The following is a 19,837-nucleotide window of genomic DNA, read 5'->3' as shown; positions in this document are numbered from 1 at the left end:
CACCTAGACTCATGTTTGATTGAATAACTGGGTGCCCCAGCCTAGTCAAGTTGACACATAAAACTGACCATCACAGACAGAAAGTGGTTTCATCACCTGAACAGGGTAAGAGAAATGGGGCCAAAAGAGTGAGAGAAGCTGGACCTACTAAAGAGATAAAGGTGAGAGAATTGATGAAGAAAGATCCATTCATTCAACAAAGTTTGTGAGCATCATCCCAGAGGAGACAAGCAAAGGTGGGATCAAGAGCTCAGGTAGAGGGGTTGTCTTAAAGATCAACAAGCCTTTATCCTCTGAGCCAGGAAGAAAAATCAAGATAGCTTTAGAGATGGCTATGTTTGGGGTACGGTAACAGAAAGATGAGGGAGCCCTTATGTTGTCAGTGAAGGAGGATCATTACCAAGAGGGGAGGGCAGGGAGATGGGTTCTGGGCGAGCAGTGGATATTTAAAATCAGAGTTTCCTTGAACTGGGGAATATAGAAGAGGCGTGTGTTCTGTATATTAGGGAGAAAGTAAGGATTTACAGCTATGTTTCTAAAATTTCAAATTTGCAAAGAAAGACTTCCACAGACACAAATGACCATGAAATAGACAGAACCTTGTCCATCTCATTAGCACTTCAAAAAATACAGATTAAAATAATTTCACGGTATTGTCATATAGACAGAGTAAAAGCATGGTGTCTCATGTTACTAGGACTTTGGACAAAAATTCAGATACAAAGTGATCCTTTGTTGTTGTAATCATGAAAATGGAAAATGATATATTCACACAATGAGTCAGTGGTTTTCTAATATTTTGGCAGTGGAATTCTTTTTCCCTCACAAAATCTTAACACAGAAATCAAATATATAAAACAGTAAAAGCAGAATTGTAGTGGTTAAGGGTACAAAGGAGAACACAGGGCCCTCCCATAAAGGCCTCCTTCCCAGGCTCCTAGAAGTACCTCATAAGACACTTCCTAGGGACAGTTTGGAATCCACTGTTGTAAATAAATAAATATGTGTTGATGTGTGCAATTGTTTACCATACATTAAGGTGTTTTCTAAAGCAGTTTAGAAAACGCTATGTACAATGTGATTACATGCAAAAATATACCTCCACACATAGAGAAAAAGGTCTGGAAGGATCTAAATGAAGGTGTTAACAAAGATTATCTTTTCAGCAGTAGGATGGATCTTTTTTTCTTCTATGAGCTTATTTGTACTTTCTGAAGGAAAGAAATACATGTTGCTATTGTAATGAGAAAAAATTATTTTTAACGTTAAGTGTGTATCAGACTCTTAGGATGTGTGTGTGTGTGTGTGTGTGTGTGTGTGTGTGTGTGTGTGTGTGTGTGTGCATACACCAGCATATTTGGAGACATACATTTTTTGGCCCATCCAGCTACGGTCTTTCAGCTCTAATCTCATGCGTCTATACTTTGTGATGCGGGGCTGGGATTCTGCAAAACCACATGGTCTTTGCCGGCTGGTGGTTATACCCATATGGACCACTAGAAGGAGATTGGAAGGCAGGAGGAGGAGAGAAGTTCCTGTTTGTTTTCTTATTCCTGGTAGTGTTGCCAGGCAACAGCTCTTCATCCTAGGTAATGACAGTTGCTTCTAGTCCCTGACTCATTTTTACACACTGGCAGAACTAACTGACCCCTCTAAGGTACTAACAGCACCTGAATGATGTTCTTTTGTCAAAGATCTGAGTCCCAGTTCTGCAGATCACTTCCTCCAACAATCTAAATTCTAGTCTTCTCCTTGTCTCCCCAGCTCCAGGGCTTGTAACTGCTTTCAGCAGTTATCTCTGTGTTACCTCAGTGTTGCATGTGTGCTTTTAAGTTCTTAAACATCTATTTAACCAGTTCATTATATTAAATTCTCTCTGGTGAAATACTTAGTATGAGTCTGTTTTACTAACATGATTCTTAAACAAGAAGTGGTCCTAAGAAACAGCCCCTCAAAATGGGATTCTGAGGTTGCTCTGAGCTTATCCTTAGCTTTGAACACCATAGTGATCTCTTTAGCAAGGGGAAATGGGATTTGAGTATCCATGATACCCTGTGGCATCATACTTAATCACCTGTGGTTGATTGTGATGAAATGCCTTCTGTGGCCCTAAGAGGGACCAGATGACCATTATGATAGCAATGATGCTTCTGCAAGAAATGACAAGCTCAGATCATTAACTCTTAGCTCAAGTCACAGAGAATCAGAGAGTTTCTCTAGTGGCTCTAAAGGAATCACCTGTTTCTTAAAGCTGCAGGGCTGACCTTGACCCAGAATTTAATTTTGTGGGTTACAGAATTTCAACCAGAATTTAATTCATAGATTTGAAAATCTTGTTTGTGAAAGTTAGGGCACTGACTGGTAAGAAGAACTCTGAGACTTGGAATAGGAACCCTCTAGTTTGACTTAGGAAAAGCTGAGAATCTTGGAGTTGCTTGCCTTCTTGTGTCTGAGGGAACTTGTGTTAAGACCCCATAATATCCTCAAGACCCACTCCAACTACTTCTCATAACCTCTAGAGCTAACCCAGTTCAGATCTCAGTTTGCTCCAAGGGGGCAAGTACAAAGTCTGACATGGAAGGAGATGGTTTACTCCAAAATAATTGCAAAATGTTGCTAATTGACAGAAATGGAAATAATAGTGGATTTTAAGTTATTAGACTAAAAGAGGAAGGAATATAAAACACTGGATTAGACCAAATGTATTGATAATGGATCATTATTACAGTTACTAAAGATCTTAGTTAGGGACTTCCCCTGTGGTCCAGTGGTTAAGACTGCACACTTCCACTGCAGGGGGTGCGGGTTCGATCCCTGGTCGTGGACCTAGGATCCCGCATGCCGCGTGGTGCAACCAAAAAAATAAAAAAGATCTTACAGTTAGAAGTGTGTCTAATGATCTTCTTGGTTGCTTGAAACTTGAGCTCAACTATAGCTTATACTCATTGAAGGTAAAATACCAGATTTTTCCTGGCACAATGTGGAAGGAGGAGTCAAAGATTCAGAGAGATTGGAATGATGGGGTGCATATATAATCTGACTTGCACACCCACCCACCCCCAACTGTGTCCTTTGAGAGGTCACTCGCCCCACTGAGGCATTGAGAAAGGCATTAATGATGGACTACTTTTGTGTCCTCACAAATTTCTGTGATGGCTGTCTTCTGTAGGCTATGGTGATGGTAGAAGATACTGCCATTGAAATCGGCTCCATGATTTCAGTGAAAACGATGGGATCCCAGAACGACAAAGGCCAAGTGGCAACAATTAACTACAAGAGACGAGGTTAGTGCATTTACTATAATGGGCAATAGAGACAAAATGTTAACCAAATATTTTGACTAGCAGGAATCTTTAGTAGTAGCTAATTGATCATGGTGCCTGTAGAAATTGAATAGATAGCAGCCTATTAAAATATTACTTCATTTATATAGCAGGGACCAGAAGCCTAATCTGAGCACCAAAATGGAGAGGAGACGTGACTCCTTACTCAATTTCCAGACTTAAACAAGTTCAGCAGCACAAAATCTCTTGATGAACGAGGAAGCTGGTACAAAGATGCTTATCAGTGTCATTTACAGGAACAAAACTTTAGAAACATATAAGTATCCATGTTATTTATTGCTGGTTAGTCAACATATTCACGACTTAATCATTTTATTACTTTTATTACTTACAGTTCTGTGGGTCAGGAGTTTGGACAGAGCTCAGAAGGGATGGCTTGTCTGTCTTCCACATAGTGTTGGCTGGGAGGGCTCTACTGGGTCTGGAGGACCTACAATGGCCTCACTCACAAGTCTGGCACTCCCATTGGGATGGCTCAAATGACTGAGGGTGAACTGGGATGGCTGGGTCTCTCTTTTTCCGTGGCATTACCCTGGCTCACACATATGTGTGGGGCCTTGATTCTCCTCTGTGTGGTTTCTCTCTCCACATGGCATCTATCCTCTAGGACCCATCTCCCCATGTAGACTCCCTCTCCAATAGGATAACCTGGACTTCTTTATGCAGCAGATGGATCCACCCTGAGCAAAAGCAGATGCTGTACGGCCTCTTAGAGTCTGAACTCAGAAGTCCCCAAATGCCACTTCCATCAAACTTTATTGGTCAAAACAAGTCAGAAAGGCAGAATAGATTCAAAAAATGGGGAAACAAACACGAGCTCTTGTTGGAAAAAGCGGTAAAGACGTATTGCAAAGAGGTGTGGACACAGAGAGACCCAATTCAGTCACTGGGTCCATTTTCAATAACCTATTACAGGCTAACAAGAAACGTATCTCTTAAAAAATTAAGGTACATCCATACAATGAAAAACAGAGTAGGCAAACTTGCTGTAACAAACAGACCCCCAAATATATAATGGTTCAAGCACAATAGATGTTTATTCTCACCCACATTGTGTTCAATACATGATTATTCAAAAATTCAGGCTCCTTCCATCCTTTGACTTTGAATTCCCCTAGGGCCTTGTCATCATCTACATCTAGCTGTAAGAAAAGATAACATAAAGGATACACACCTGCCTCTTAAAAGCATTGGCCCAGGAATAGCACACATCACATGCATTCCTATTCTTTTGGCTACACGTAACTGCAAAGGATCCTGGAAATGTAGTCTAGCTGCATGCCCAAGGAGAAGAAAATGGATTTTGATGAACAGCTAGAAGACTCTGCCACAATCATTTTTTAAAGATAGGCAATGGCACAGGGAAATGCTCACATTATATTAAATGAATGGAAGGCATTACAAAACTTTGTATGACTCCAAGTTGGGGAAGGGGCAAAGAGAAATGTATATCTGGAGTGAAAATGGTACCAAGATTTTTATTTCTGGTTGGTGAGAGTACAAAAGTTTTATCTTCTATTCTTTTCATTTTCAGAATTATATTCAGTGAACACAAATGACCTCCATAACATGATAAATAATTTTTTTAATGTTAAAATATCTAAGTTATAAACTCAAAGCACTCTTTTAGCATCATTGCTGATGATCAATCTGTCAACTCCTAGAAGCTCATAGAAATGTAAAGAAAAAAGGCCCATTGATGATAGCATTATTTTTGCCACTCTGTTTTCTGAAGTATTTAGGGACCAGCATACAATTTTAATACAGAAAATTCCTAATTTAGAAAAGCCATGTCTAAGTGCATTGTTGAAACTGAACATCTTCGCCCATAAAGTGAACGTAAAACATGATGATGAGGAACCAGAGCCAGCCCCCCAAAGCCACTTTCCTCCAATCACTCACATGATCGGTTCCGGCCAATGGTGTCCCGGCCATTGGTTCTATAGAGGACAACTATGGATTCCAGGATGGTTACAGAAAAGTGCTTTCCACCATCAAGATTAAAACAGCAGGAGCACATCCTCCCTCAGCTTGGGTCACCCTCACCCCTAACAAGCTCTGGCACTCAGAGTGGGAGCTTACATCCTGCCATGTTCCCAGAACCAGTTTCTCTACCAGGTGGGAAGTGGGAGCTGAGATCTCTCAGCAGTGAGCCCCTGGCATGGTGGGAGCAAGAAGGTGGAGGGGAGAGCTGGGTTCTAGGCCTGGGCAGGGGTCCCCATGCGGCATGATCACATTAAGACCCAGGATTCTGAGGGAGATATAGTGGTGGGGTGTCAGATTAGGATGATGGGAGAAATGCTAGGGACTCCTAAGATGGGGAAGAGATGTTTTTCCCATTCACTTTCCCCTTCATAGATGTAGTGATCTTGAATACTTTAGTTCCTCTCCATCCCAAGTCCTCTGTCATCCCAGTTCCTTCACTGTCCTCAGCTCCAGTAACCTTCACATTCACTTCACTTCAGTCACATGCTCTCAAATCATATCCCAAATCTTGCCATCATCCAGAATTACTCCATATCTGATATCATAAATTCAGACATTTTTCTTTCTGATGATAGCGTCCTATCTTTTCAACTTTCTTACTCAAGTTATTTCTTATAAATCTGATCTTAAACCTTACTAGATCACCAGTCCTTAACCTCTTACTGTCTTCACATCAGTACCCTTCTTTGTACACAGCTTAGATTCTCCCAGTCCATTGCACGCCAACGTTATCAATCCCCTCTCCCCGTTACTTCCATCACTTTTGCCTAGCCAAAGTCCAACCCTTTATTAATTCCACTCTCTGAATTTTCTGTAATTATGGGGAAAAAAACTGAAGTCCTCAGACAAGAACTCTCTCAACTTACTAATGCCAAACCTACAAATTTACCTGTGCCTCCACCATCCTATCTTCCATTCCTCCCGTTACAATGCGTAAGGCGATCCTCCCCTCACCTGAGGTGAATCCCTTCACTGCCTGTCTCCATCCAGTAAAAGCTTTTTCAGAAAAAGGATCATGTATGCTTGTTAACTGCTGCCTCCGGGACCTAGCAGAGTATCTGGCACATAACAAGTGCACAGTATTTATCAAATGAATAGCTTTGGTGAGTTAAGGAAAAGATAGGGACAGAGAAAGGGAATAAAAGAGTTATTCTTCCTATCCTATTTTACTGTTTTTGGTCAGAAGAGAGAAGAGTATTTTGAGAAGGAGAGCAGAATTTTTCTCATACATAAAGGACAGAGGTTGATCAAGAATTGACAGTATTTGAACTGTTAATAATTCTTACATTTCAGAAGTCACCTGAGTGGGCGAAAGTCATTTCCATGCACGTATTAGCTGTGTATAATTTATTTTCCTGAGAAAAATTCTTCCTTTAGAATAAATTTGCAAATAAATTCCTTTAGAATAAATTTCTGTCATCTAGAATAATTTTATGTACAAATCCCCTTCATCCTTTAATTCCTAGTTCCGCTGCCCCTTGTTCACCTCCCCCAAAATCTGGAACTTATCTCTTCCATCTCTGAACTCCCATCTCACTTTCTCTCTACCTCTTTTATGATACTGACTGCCCACAGTCTGCCTTGTTCTTGAGACATTTGTACCGAGTTCTGTGAGCGCTTTCATGCAGGGATGCATATCCTCCCTCCTGCTGGTACATGGGTGCTCAGTAAATACTTGTTGAATAAATACTGGATGAATTAAGTAATGAATAAAAAAAGTCTTTCAATAAGAACCAGATACTAGCCTGGCATCAAGAATTTCTTAATTCAAGAAACACAGTCGTTCTAGAAGTCGCAGGAACACATTTGAAAGGCTAGGCATACATCGGCATAATGTGTTAATAGCCCACACGATAGTCTCCAAAAATTTTCCTTGATTCGAAAAGGCATCCTGTCACAGGTTTTAATTTAAAAAGCATGCTTCTACCTGACTATACTTTTTGAAAATGTTGGCATTTTTAGGGCTGTTACAAAAACAAACATTTTCTTTCAAAATGTAATTTGCACGCAAAAGCCTTAAGGAGACAGCCTCTGACTTGTACTCCGGAACTTTCAGAAGATATAAGACTAACATGTTTCATTTGAATTCCTGAAGTGAATTTTGGTTTGGATTTTGATCTGAATGTATAGGTATAAATCCCAGTTTAAGATCTGGAGTATATAAGAATTATAATTTTCTTGGGTCAAATGCTGAATTTCACTTTATGGAAATGTGTAAAGATAACCCCTTATAAGAATCTTATAATTATCTGAAGATACATGAAGTGATGATTGAAGAAAATGAAGAGTTTAGAGAAAAAAATGTAAGAAATGAGTTCCCAAAACACAGAAGTAAAAAGAGAGTGGAATTAAAGCAGCCATTATTGAGAAATCGGACCCTTATAGAGCAACCTTTCAAACTCCATTCAATATATATTTTATTATAACATTTAGCTTCACAATAGAGTATAACTTAATAGCTTTAAGTGTAATTATTCCCCACGGACCTTTACACAGACACCTTAACAGCATTTGCTGAGGAAATCCACAGTCCGCAGTTATGGCTTGCTCAATACCCACCTCTCCACCAGGGGGCAGCAAGAGGCTGTACCCAGATTACTCTCTAATGGCTCCTGGTTTAGTTAGAAGCCAAGCAGAGCCTAATCTACATTCCAGCTCGCCAGTGGAATCCCAGCTTCACAACCTCAGACAGAATGGAGACAAATCGACTTATCCCTGGCAGAAGAGATGCAAATTATCAAAGAAACGTCTTACAGCAAAGTAGATGCACATGATTTCAAGGCTTTGCCCCTAACTTGGAAGCAAGTCATGCGACCTGAAGGCATAGTTTTGGCCAGGAGTGGCTTAACCTAAATTTATTTTCAAGGCGCAGAGTCACTTGAACCTGGGAATGGCAAGACTTAAAAAAAAAAAAAAGTTGATAATCAGATAATTGGATATATTTTTTCTACATTAAAGACTCAATGCCCGAGAACTGACCTTGGAGAAAGTGAAATCATTATTCCTGCTCTTTGACAGCCTTGAGGCAAAATTTCCAAGTCAAATTTATAAGGTGTATAGGGATTTGGTTGCTTGTTTTGCTTTCTTCTCTCTTGCCAGTTACCTCCTGAGATCCGGGCATGGATCAGTAAAATCCCTCTGCCGTGGCTGCCAGCAAGTCTGTGCCTGACTCGGCGCCTTGCTGAAAAGGTACCAGGGCCTCTAGTGGAACATAACACCCTAGTACTAAGCCAGGGGACAGAGCCAAGCCACATTTCAGTGTCTGCCGCTGAACAAGCTCTGAGCAGGGGCCATCTTTTCTGCCCAAGAAGTTGTTACTGGACTCTTTCAAGTGTTTGCTTTTGCGACTAAACTGGTCAAGAAAATGTTTTTGAAAATTAGGGTTCACTCAGAAAGGAGATAGTCTGTCTACACCTGACATTTTCAAGAGACACATCGTCTGTGCACCCAGATACACTCACAAAAACACACATACAGAGATGCACACTTGCCAAGAAACAAAAAGTTCTCAGGAGAATCATGGTCCTGAAAGCTTTCTCTCTTTTACACCAGTATTTACTGCTATCTCTTCTCATAAAATCTACTGTAAGAGATGCTGGCATAGCAAGAATTTTACCTCAGGAATATATAAGAAAACATGATCAGGGCAGTAAGCAGATGTATTCAAATAGTGACAAGGTACTCAAGTGTGATAAAGCCAGTACATGGAGTCACATCTAACTCAGGTCAACTCTAGAATAAAAACGAAGGATATTAAAATTGGCATGGAAAATCTCCCCCCATGAGCATGTAGGCATCACAAGAACAGGAATGTTTAGTTCCTTGTTCTAACAAGAAGCTATTCAGTTCCTCATTCTGAGCTAAATGCCTAGAACAGTTCAGATGCTCAGTTAATATATCAAATGAAAAAAGTGCTTAAGAAAGTTACCGCATCAGAGACCAACATCTCTTAGTAAGTCCATTTCAGATAATCTTTCACCCCCTCCAGCATGAAAGCAGATCATGATTTCTTCAGTTGAACACTAGCTGATGTAGTTGTCTTGAGTCAAGGGGCCATGTTGTATGCATCTTTAACAACAGTCATATCCAGAGAGGCAAGCTGTTTACCCCATCGGCACAGATGCTGACTGAATAAATGAAGATTCCCATCTCACACTCTCTCTGGGGTAGTGTTGCCAGATTGAGCAAATAAAAATAGAGGATGCACAGTTAAATTTAAATTTCAGATAAGTGAATTTAGCATAGGACAAAGACTTATACTAAAAAAAATTCACTAACTAAAATTCAAAGTTAACTGGGTGTCCTGTATTTTATCTGGTAATCCTAATCTGCAGCATATACTACAGCATTTTGCTCTTCCTGAGCAAAATAGTGGGAGAATTGTCTAACTTTTTAATTGTTGGACTTCCCTGGTGGTGCAGTGGTTAAGCATCCGCCTGCCAATGCAGGGGACACGGGTTCGAGCCCTGGTCCGGGAAGATCCCATATGCCCGTGTGGTTCCCACATGCGGAGCAACCAAGCCCGTGTGCCACGACTACTGAGCCTGTGCTCTGAAGCCTGCGAGCCACAACTGCTGAGCCCATGTGCCACAACTACTAAAGCCCATGCGCCTAGAGCCCATGCTCTGCAACAAGAGAAGCCACTGCACTGAGAAGCCCACACAACGCAACAAAGAGTAGCCTGCACTCGCCACAACTAGAGAAAGCCCTCATGCAGCAACAAAGACCCAACGTGGCCAAAAATAAATAAATTAATTAATTAAATTCTATTAAATTAATTAAGTAATTGTGACCTTTCTCTCAGGTGACACAGATTGTATCTTTTTTTTAACACATTTATTAGAGTATAATTGCTTTACAGTGGTGTGTTAGTTTCTGCTTTATAACAAAGTGAATCAGCTATACATACACATATATCCCCATATCTCCTCCCTTTTGCATCTCCCTCCCACCCTCCCTATCCCACCCCTCTAGGTGGTCACAAAGCACTGAGCTGATCTGCCTGTGCTATGCGGCTGCTTCCCACTAGCTATCTATTTTACATTTGGTAGTGTATATATGTCAACGCTACTCTCTCACTTCGTCCCAGCTTGCCCTTCCCCCTCCCTGTGTCCTCAAGTCCATTCTCTACATCTGCATCTTTATTCCAGTCCTGCCTGTAGGTTCTTCAGAACCTTTTTTTTTTTTTTAATTTTATTGTGACCATCAGTTGAAGGTCAATTGGAGGCTCCTCTCATTTAAATCTTTATTTGCTCTTGCTAAAATAAATATTTTTATGGGGGAAAGAAGTCCTTTAAGAAGACCTTCTGGGGACTTCTCTGGTGGCACAGTGGACAGGACTCTGCACTGCCAATGCAGGGGTTCGGGGTTCAATCCCTGGTCAGGGAACTAGATCCCACATGCATGCCTCAACTAAGAGTTCTCATGCCACAACTAAGGAGCCCTGGAGCCGCAACTAAGGAGCCTACATGCTGCAGCTAAGGACCTGGCGAGCCACAACTAAGGAGCCCACCTGCTGCAACCAAGACCCAGCACAACCAAAATAAATAAATTAATTAATTTTTTAAAAAGACGACTTTCTGTCTTCAATCATAAAATCAGATTTAAGAATAAAGAAAAAAATAAGATGCAAATATAATTCTGACAGAATAACAATTATTCTCCAAAATAAGCCCCCAAACTGAAATTAAGATGCCTAGGATACATTTATAGTTAGCACAAATACTAAAGGAATAAACAATAATTTTCAATTGATCAGCTAGCATTTTGTGAACGCTTGTGGCTTTAAGAATGAATAAATAGAAATGTTGACAGGAGGTGGGAAAACATCACAGAAGCACTGACTTTTTAAAAAAAGGAGCAGTCACATGTAGAGAAGCAGTCACAAGAGCCTCTACAACTAAAGGAAATGAGAGTTGCGCGGAGGGCAGAGTTAGTAATACACAGCAAAACAGGGCTAAAATATTTCCTCTTTTTATTTTTGAATTTTATTTTATTTATTTTTTTATACAGCAGGTTCTTATTAGTTATCCATTTTATACATATTACTGTATATATGTATACACTATATACACGTATAGATTCCATATATATGTGTTAGCATACAGTATTTATTTTTCTCTTTCTGACTTACTTCACTCTGTATGACAGTCTCTACGTCCATCCACCTCACTACAATTAACTCAATTTTGTTTCTTGTTATGGCTGAGTAATATTCCATTGTATATATGTGCCACATCTTTATCCATTCCTCTGTCGATGGACACTTAGGTTGCTTCCACATCCTGGCTATTGTAAATAGAGTTGCAATAAGCATTGTGGTACATGACTCTTTTTTCTTTTTTTAACTTCTTTATTGGAGTATAATTGCTTTACAATGGTGTGTTAGTTTCGGCTTTATAACAAAGTGAATCACCTATACATATACATTATCACCATATCTCCTCCCTCTTGCATCTCCCTCCCACCCGCCCTATCACACCCCTCTAGGTGGTCACAAAGCACTGAGTTGATCTCCCTGTGCTATGCGGCTGCTTCCCACTAGCTATTTATTTTACATTTGGTAGTATATATAAGTCCATGCCACTCTCTCACTTCGTCCCCGCCCATGTCCTCAAGTCCATTCTCTGTGTCTGCATCTTTATTCTTGTCCTGCCCCTAGGTTCTTCAGAACCACTTTCTTTAAAAATTTTTTTAGATTCCATATATATGTATTAGCATACGGTCTTTGTTTTTCTCTTTCTGACTTACTTCACTCTGTATGACAGACTCTAGGTTCATCCACCTCACTACAAATAACTCAATTTCGTTTCTTTTTATGGCTGAGTAATATTCCATTGTATATATGTGCCACATCTTCTTTATCCATTCCTCTGTCAATGGACACTTAGGTTGCTTGCATGTCCTGGCTATTGTAAATAGAGCTGCAATGAACATTGTGGTACATGACTCTTTTTGAATTATGGTTTTCTCAGGGTATATGCCCAGTAGTGGGATTGCTGTGTCGTATGGTAGTTCTGTTTTTAGTTTTATAAGGAACCTCCATAGTGGCTGTATCAATTTACATTCCCACCAACAGTGCAAGATGGTTCCATTTTCTCCACACCCTCTCCAGCATTTATTGTTTGTAGATTTTTTGATGATGGCCATTCTGACCAGTGTGAGGTGATACCTCATTGTAGTTTTGATTTGCATTTCTCTAATGATTAGTGATGTTGAGCATCTTTTCATGTGCCTCTTGGCCATCTGCATGTCTTCTTTGGAGAAATGTCTATTTAGGTCTTCCACCCATTTTTCAGTTGGATTTTTTGTTTTCTTGATATTGAGCTGCATGAGCTGCTGGTAAATTTTGGAGATTAATCCTTTGTCAGTTGCTTCATTTGCAAATATTTTCTCCCATTCTGAGGGTTGTCTTTTCGTCTTATTTATGGTTTCCTTTGCTGTGCAAAAGGTTTTAAGTTTCATTAGGTCCTATTTGTTTATTTTTGTTTTTATTTCCATTTCTCTAGGAGGTGGGTCAAAAAGGATCTTGCTTTATGTCATAGAATGTTCTGCCTATGTTTTCCTCTAAGAGTTTGATAGTGTCTGGCCTTACAGTTAGGTCTTTAATCAATTTTGAGTTTATTTTTGTGTATGGTGTTAGGGAGTGTTCTAATTTCATTCTTTTACATGTAGCTGTCCAGTTTTCCCAGCACCACTTATTGAAGAGGCTGTCTTTTTTCCATTGTATATTCTTTCCTCCTTTATCAACAATAAAGTGACCATATGTGCATGACTTTATCTCTGGGCTTTCTATCCTGTTCCATTGATGTATATTTCTGTTTTTGTGCGAGTACTATACTGTCTTGATTACTGCAGCTTTGTAATATAGTCTGAAGTCAGGGAGCCTGATCCCTCCAGCTCCATTTTTCTTTCTCAAGATTGCTTTAGCTATGTGGGGTCTTTTGTGTTTCCATACAAATTGTGAAATTTTTTGTTCTAGTTCTGTGAAAAATGCCATTGGTAGTTTGATAGGGATTGCACTGAATCTGTAGATTGCTTTGGGTAGTATAGACATTTTCACAATGTTGATTCTTACAAGCCAAGAACATGGTGTATCTCTCCATCTGTTTGTATCATCTTTAATTTCTTTCATGAGTGTCTTATAGTTTTCTGTTTACAGGTCTTTTGTCTCCTTAGGTAGGTTTATTCCTAGGTATTTTATTCTTTTTGTTGCAGTGGTAAATGGGAGTGTTTCCTTAATTTCCCTTGCAGATTTTTCATCATTAGTGTATAGGAATGCAAGAGATTTCTGTGCATTAATTTTGTATCCTGCTACTTTACCAAGTTCATTGATTAGCTCTAGTAGTTTTCTGGTAGCACCTTTAGGATTCTCTATGTGTAGTATCCTGTCATCTGCAAACAGTGACAGCTTTACTTCTTCTTTTCTGATTTGGATTCCTTTTATTTCTTTTACTTCTCTGATTGTTGTGGCTAAAACTTCCAAAACTATGTTGAATAATAGTGGTGAGAGTGGACAACCTTGTCTTGTTCCTGATCTTAGAGGAAATGGTTTCAGTTTTTCACCATTGAGAGTGATGTTGGCTGTGGTTTGTCATATATGGCCTTTATCATGTTGAGGTTAGTTTCCTCTATGCCTACTTTCTGGAGGGTTTTTATCATAAATGGGTGTTGAATTTTGTTGAAAGCTTTTTCTGCATCTATTGAGATGATCATATGGTGTTTTTCCTTCAGTTTGTTAATATGGTGTATCACATTGATTGATTTGTGTATATTGAAGAATCCTTGCATTTCTGGGATAAACCCCACCTGACCAGGGTATTTGATTCTTTTAATGTGCTGTTGTATTCTGTTTGCTAGTATTTTGTTGAGGATTTTTGCATCTATATTCATCAGAGATGTTGGTCTGTAGTTTTCTTTTTTGTGACATCTTTGTCTGGTTTTGGTATCAGGGTGATGGTGGCCTCGTAGAATGAGTTTGGAAATGTCCTCCCTCTGCTATATTTTGGAAGAGTTTGAGAAGGATAGGTGTTAGCTCTTCTCTAAGTGTTTGATGGAATTTGCCTGTGAAGCCATCTGGTCCTGGGCTTTTGTTTGTTGGAAGATTTTTAATCACAGTTTCAATTTCAGTGCTTGTGATTGGTCTGTTTATATTCTTCTGTTTCTTCTGTTCAGTCTCAGAAGGTTGTGCATTTCTAAGAATTTGTCCATTTCTCCAGGTTGTCCATTTTATTGGCATAGAGTTGCTTGTAGTAATCTCTCATGATCCTTTGTATTTCTGCAGTGTCAGTTGTTACTTCTCCTTTTTCATTTCTATTGATTTGAGTCTTCTCCCTTTTTTCTTGATGAGTCTGGCTAATGGTTTATCAATTTTGTTTATCTTCGCAAAGAACCAGCTTTTAGTTTTATTGATCTTTGCTATCATTTCCTTCATTTCTTTTTCATTTATTTCTGGTCTGATCTTTATGATTTCTTTCCTTCTGAAAACTTTGGGGTTTTTTTGTTCTTCTTTCTCTAATTGCTTTAAGTGTAAGGTTAGGTTATTTATTTGAGCTATTTCTTGTTTCTTGAGGTAGGATTGTATTGCTATAAACTTCCCTCTCAGAACAGCTTTTGCTGCATCCCACAGGTTTTAGGTCGTCGTGTTTTCATTGTCATTTGTTTCTAGGTATTTTTTGATTTCCTCTTTGATTTCTTCATTGATCTCTTGATTATTAAGTAGTGTATTGTTTAGCCTTCATGTGTTTGCATTTTTTACAGTTTTTTTCCTGTAATTGATATCTAGTCTCATAGCATTGTGGTCAGAAAAGATACTTGATATGATTTCAATTTTCTTAAGTTTATCATAGCTTGATTTGTGACCCAAATCCTGGAGAATGTTCCATGAGCACTTGAGAAGAAAGTGTATTCTGTTGTTTTTGGATGGAATATCCTATAAATATCAAGTCCATTTTGTTTAATGTATCATTTAAAGCTTGTGTTTCCTTATTTATTTTCATTTTGATGATCTGTCCATTGGTGAAAGTGGGGTGTTAAAGTCCACTGGTATGATTGTGTTACTGTCAATTTCCCCTTTTATGGCTGTTAGCATTTTCCTTATGTATTGAGGTACTCCTATGTTGGGTGCATAAATATTTACAATTGTTATATCTTCTTCTTGTACTGATCCTTTGATCATTATGTAGTGTTCTTTGTCTCTTGTAATAGTCTTTATTCTAAAGTCTGTTTTGTCTGATATGAGAATTGCTACTCCAGCTTTCTTTTTATTTCCATTTGCATGGAATATCTTTTTGCATCCCCTCACTATCAGTCTGTATGTGTCCCTACGTCTGAAGCGTGTCTCTTGTAGACAGCATTTATGCAGGTCTTGTTTTTGTATCCATTCAACCAGTCTTTGTCGTTTGGTGGGAGCATTTAATACATTTACATTTAAGGTAATTATCAATATGTATGTTCCTATTACCATTTTCTTAATTGTTTTGTGTTCGTTATTGTAGGTCTTTTCCTTCTCTTGTGTTTCCTATGCAGAGAAGTTCCTTTAGCATTTGTTATAAAGCTGGTTTGGTGGTGCTGAATTCTCTTAGCTTTTGCTTGTCTGTAAAAGATTTAATTTCTCCATCGAATCTGAATGAGATCCTTGCTGGGTAGAGTAATCTTGGTTGTAGATTTTTCCCTTTCATCAGTTTAAATATGTCCTGCCACTCCCTTCTGGCTTGCAGAGTTTCTGCTGAAAGATCAGCTCTTAACTTTATGGGGATTCCCTTGCATGTTATTTGTTGCTTTTCCCTTGCTGCTTTTAATATTTGTTCTTTGTATTTAATTTTTGATAGTTTGATTAATATGTGTCTTGGCATGTTTCTCCTTGGATTTATCCTGTATGGGACTCTCTGTGCTTCCTAGACTTGATTGACTATTTCCTTTCCCATATTAGGGAAGTTTTTAACTATAATCTGTTCAAATGTTTTCTCAGTCCCTTTCTTTTCCTCTTCTTCTTCTGGGACCCCTATAATTCAAATGTTGGTGCATTTAATGTTGTCCCAGAGGTCTCTAAGACTGTCCTCAATTCTTTTCATTCTTTTTTCTTTATTCTGCTCTGCTGTAGTTATTTCCACTATTTTGTCTTCCAGGTCACTTATCCGTTTTTCTCCCTCAGTTATTCTGCTATTGATTCCTTCTAGAGAATTTTTAATTTCATTTATTGTGTTGTTCCTCATTGTTTATTTGCTCTTTAGTTCTTCTAGGTCCTTGTTAAATGTTTCTTATATTTTCTCCATTCTATTTACAAGTTTTTGGATCATATTTACTATCATTACTCTGAATTCTTTTTCAGGTAGACTGCCAGTTTCCTCTTCATTTGTTTGGTCTGGTGGGTTTTTACCTTGCTCCTTCATCTGCTGTGATTTTCTCTGTCTTCTCATTTTGCTTTACTTACTGTGTTTGGGGTCTCCTTTTCACAGGTTCATAGTTCCTGTTGTTTTTGGTGTCTACCCCCAGAGGCTAAGGTTGGTTCAGTGGGTTGTGTAGACTTCCTGGTGGAGGGGCCTAGTGCCTGTGTTCTGGTGGATGAGGCTGGATCTTGTCTTTCTGGTACACAGGACTGCATCCAGTGGTGTGTTTGGGAGTGTCTGTGACCTTATTATGATTTTAGGCAGCCTCTCTGCTAATGGGTGGGGTTGTGTTCCTGTCTTGCTAGTTGTTTGGCATAGGGTGTCCAGCACTGTAGCTTGCTGGTTGTGGAGTGGAGCTGGGTCTTAGCAGTGTGATGGAGATCTCTGCGAGAGCTTTTGCCGTTTGATATTACGTGGAGCTGGGCGGTCTCTGGTGGACCAATGTCCTGAACTCTGCTCTCCCACCTCAGAAGCACAGGCCTGACACCCGGCTGGAGCACTAAGACCATGTCAGCCACACGGCCAGGTACATGGGGAGTTTCTTGCCTTTGGGGAAGTCTGCGGTCTTCTGCCAGCGTTCAGTAGGTGTTCTGTAGGAGTTGTTCCACATGTAGATGTATTTCTGGTGTATTTGTGGGAGGAAGGTGATCTCCACATCTTACTCCTGTGCCATCTTGAAGGTCTCCCCAGATTGTATCTTTTTTACTTTGATGTACAAATGCCACTGTAGTATGATGATGACAATGGGTTCCATTTAATTCCTTTAGGTGTGCCATCGAAAATTCCAGTATTTGGAAATGTCCTCTGAACTCAGAGTTTTGAACGCCACTAGTATAGAGTCTCTGGTATCAGCCTTGCTTTATCTGAATGAAGGGTCTGCCCTATAATATTCTTTATCCCCTATACTTTGGAAGATAATTTCTGGGCAGATACCTTAGTTGAGAAGGTTGAAACTAGGCTTAGGAGGTCCTGTGTTTCCTGAGTGATTTCCAGCGAATTATCAACCTCCTGATCATGAAGTGGTGATAAAACCCAATTCTGGGAGTTGGGCAGGAATTCATAATGCAAGAGTGTGGGGGGAAAGTATTGAATTAAGTAATGCTAATATGTACTCATTTTTTCCAACATGAATATGGCTTAGAAAAAGTGATCCCCTGACTTCTGTCCACAAACATCATGTATTAGTCCTGGACCAGAGCCAGTCTTTCCTGAGAACCCATACCTAGCTGTAAGCTAAACAAGTGATCAGTTCCTGGTTATAGTCTCTGAGGGACCTGGTCCACCTTTACCCAGAGCTCAGCCCTTGTACTTCATGGCTCAGCTCAGCCAGAAAGCTCAGTGGATAACCCTGGGTGACTTGGGTGGCAGTGGGGGTGGAGGTGGAGGAGTTGCAGGGGGCAGAGGAATTTAGCTGGTAATCAAGGAAGGAATACATAGGAATAAACTCTTTTCCATAAGAAAATTTTTGTTCAGCTAACCTCAAAGCTTAGTTTTAGAATTTCATAAAGAAAATGTTCCTTTGTCACTTGTAAGCATTATTTTTATTGAACTATACTATAAATGAGTACCATTGAATAAAAGGAGACCAATTAAATGAATAAAAATAAAACTCTTATCTTCCTAGAAACCTCCATTATATTATATGGCATTTAAGACTTTTCACAAATTAACACCAATCTATCTTTCCAACCTCATTTCTTGCCACTTCTTTCTAGAACTGTCATACTCTACCCCAGGGTTGGGTCTTCGTTGCTGAGCTCGGGCTTTCTCTATTTGCGGCAAGCAGGGGCTGCTCTTAGTTGCAGTGCGTGGGCTTCTCATGGCGGTGGCTTCTCTTGTTGTGGAGCACGGGCTTTAGGTGCATGGGCTTCAGTAGTTGTGGCGCATGGGCTTCAGTAGTTGTGGCGCATGGGCTCAGTAGTTGTGGCTCACGGTCTCTAGAGCACAGGCTCAGTAGTTGTGGCGCACGGGCTTAGTTGCTCTGCAGTATGTGGGATCTTCCCAGACCAGAGCTCGAACCCATGTCCCCTGCATCGGCAGGCAGATTCTTAACCACTGTGCCACCAGGGAAGCCCTCTACTTATTATTGAAAGCCTGAATCAAATGCTATCTATCTGTATAGTTTTCCTTACAATCTATGCCAGCATAATTTCCTTCCCTGCCTCTGGCTGCCAGAGGCACTGCACACATCTTTACTACCAGTACTAATGGTGTTTACCACACAGGTGTTTATCCCCTCCTCTCAAGAGAGTGAGTTTCTCGAGAGCAAGGTCTCTATATCCACACTACCCAACACAGTGTGTGTGTGTGTGTGTGTGTGTGTGTGTGTGTGTGTGTGTGTGTGTGTGTGTCTCACCAGATATACACAGCACTCAAATAGATGTTTATGTAAGCACAAGCCAAACTCCTGAGTTATAACATTTACTCTATATTTCCTAAAGGAATACATGGATTTCCATATTTATCAAGTAGATAAAATTAGACTAGACCCCACTAGACTTCTATGCTTCAGCAAATCTGGTTTACTCACCATTTTCCAAACACGCATGGTAATTTCCCATCTTTACACCACAGTTGAAATTTTCTTCCCCTGAAAGCATCTATTCTCATTTCTCCCAATTAAAATCTTCCTAAACACCACCTCTAGTTTTCACAACTCTAGACACACACTTACTCACATGCACACACACTATGATCTCTTCCTTCTGAAAGCATCTTTGCTTTTTTTCTCTTCTTTTCTAGTTCTCCTCATTCTCCATCTTATTCCCAATGGTCTTCTCTTAAAGTTGGATTCTGCTTCTTGAAGGCAGAGACTCTATCTTCCTCTTTCTGCAGCTCCTCACCAAGGGACTTGCACATACTAGGCACTAATCAAGAATTTGTTGAATAGAAAAAATCAGAGGTTATTTAAAAAATACTCAGTTCCCACCAACAGTGCAGGAGGGTTCCCTTTTCTCCACACTGTCTCCAGCATTTGTTGCTTGTAGATTTTTTTGATGATGGCCATTCTGACCAGTGTGAGGTGATAATTCATTGTAGTTTTGATTTGCATTTCTCTAATAATTAGTGATGTTGAGCATCTTTTCATGTGCCTCTTGGCCATCTGTATGTCTTCTTTGG

This window comes from Lagenorhynchus albirostris, chromosome 5, assembly GCF_949774975.1.
Source record: "Lagenorhynchus albirostris chromosome 5, mLagAlb1.1, whole genome shotgun sequence".
NCBI classification, from domain to species: Eukaryota; Metazoa; Chordata; class Mammalia; order Artiodactyla; family Delphinidae; genus Lagenorhynchus; species Lagenorhynchus albirostris.
This window is presented reverse-complemented; position numbering follows the sequence as displayed.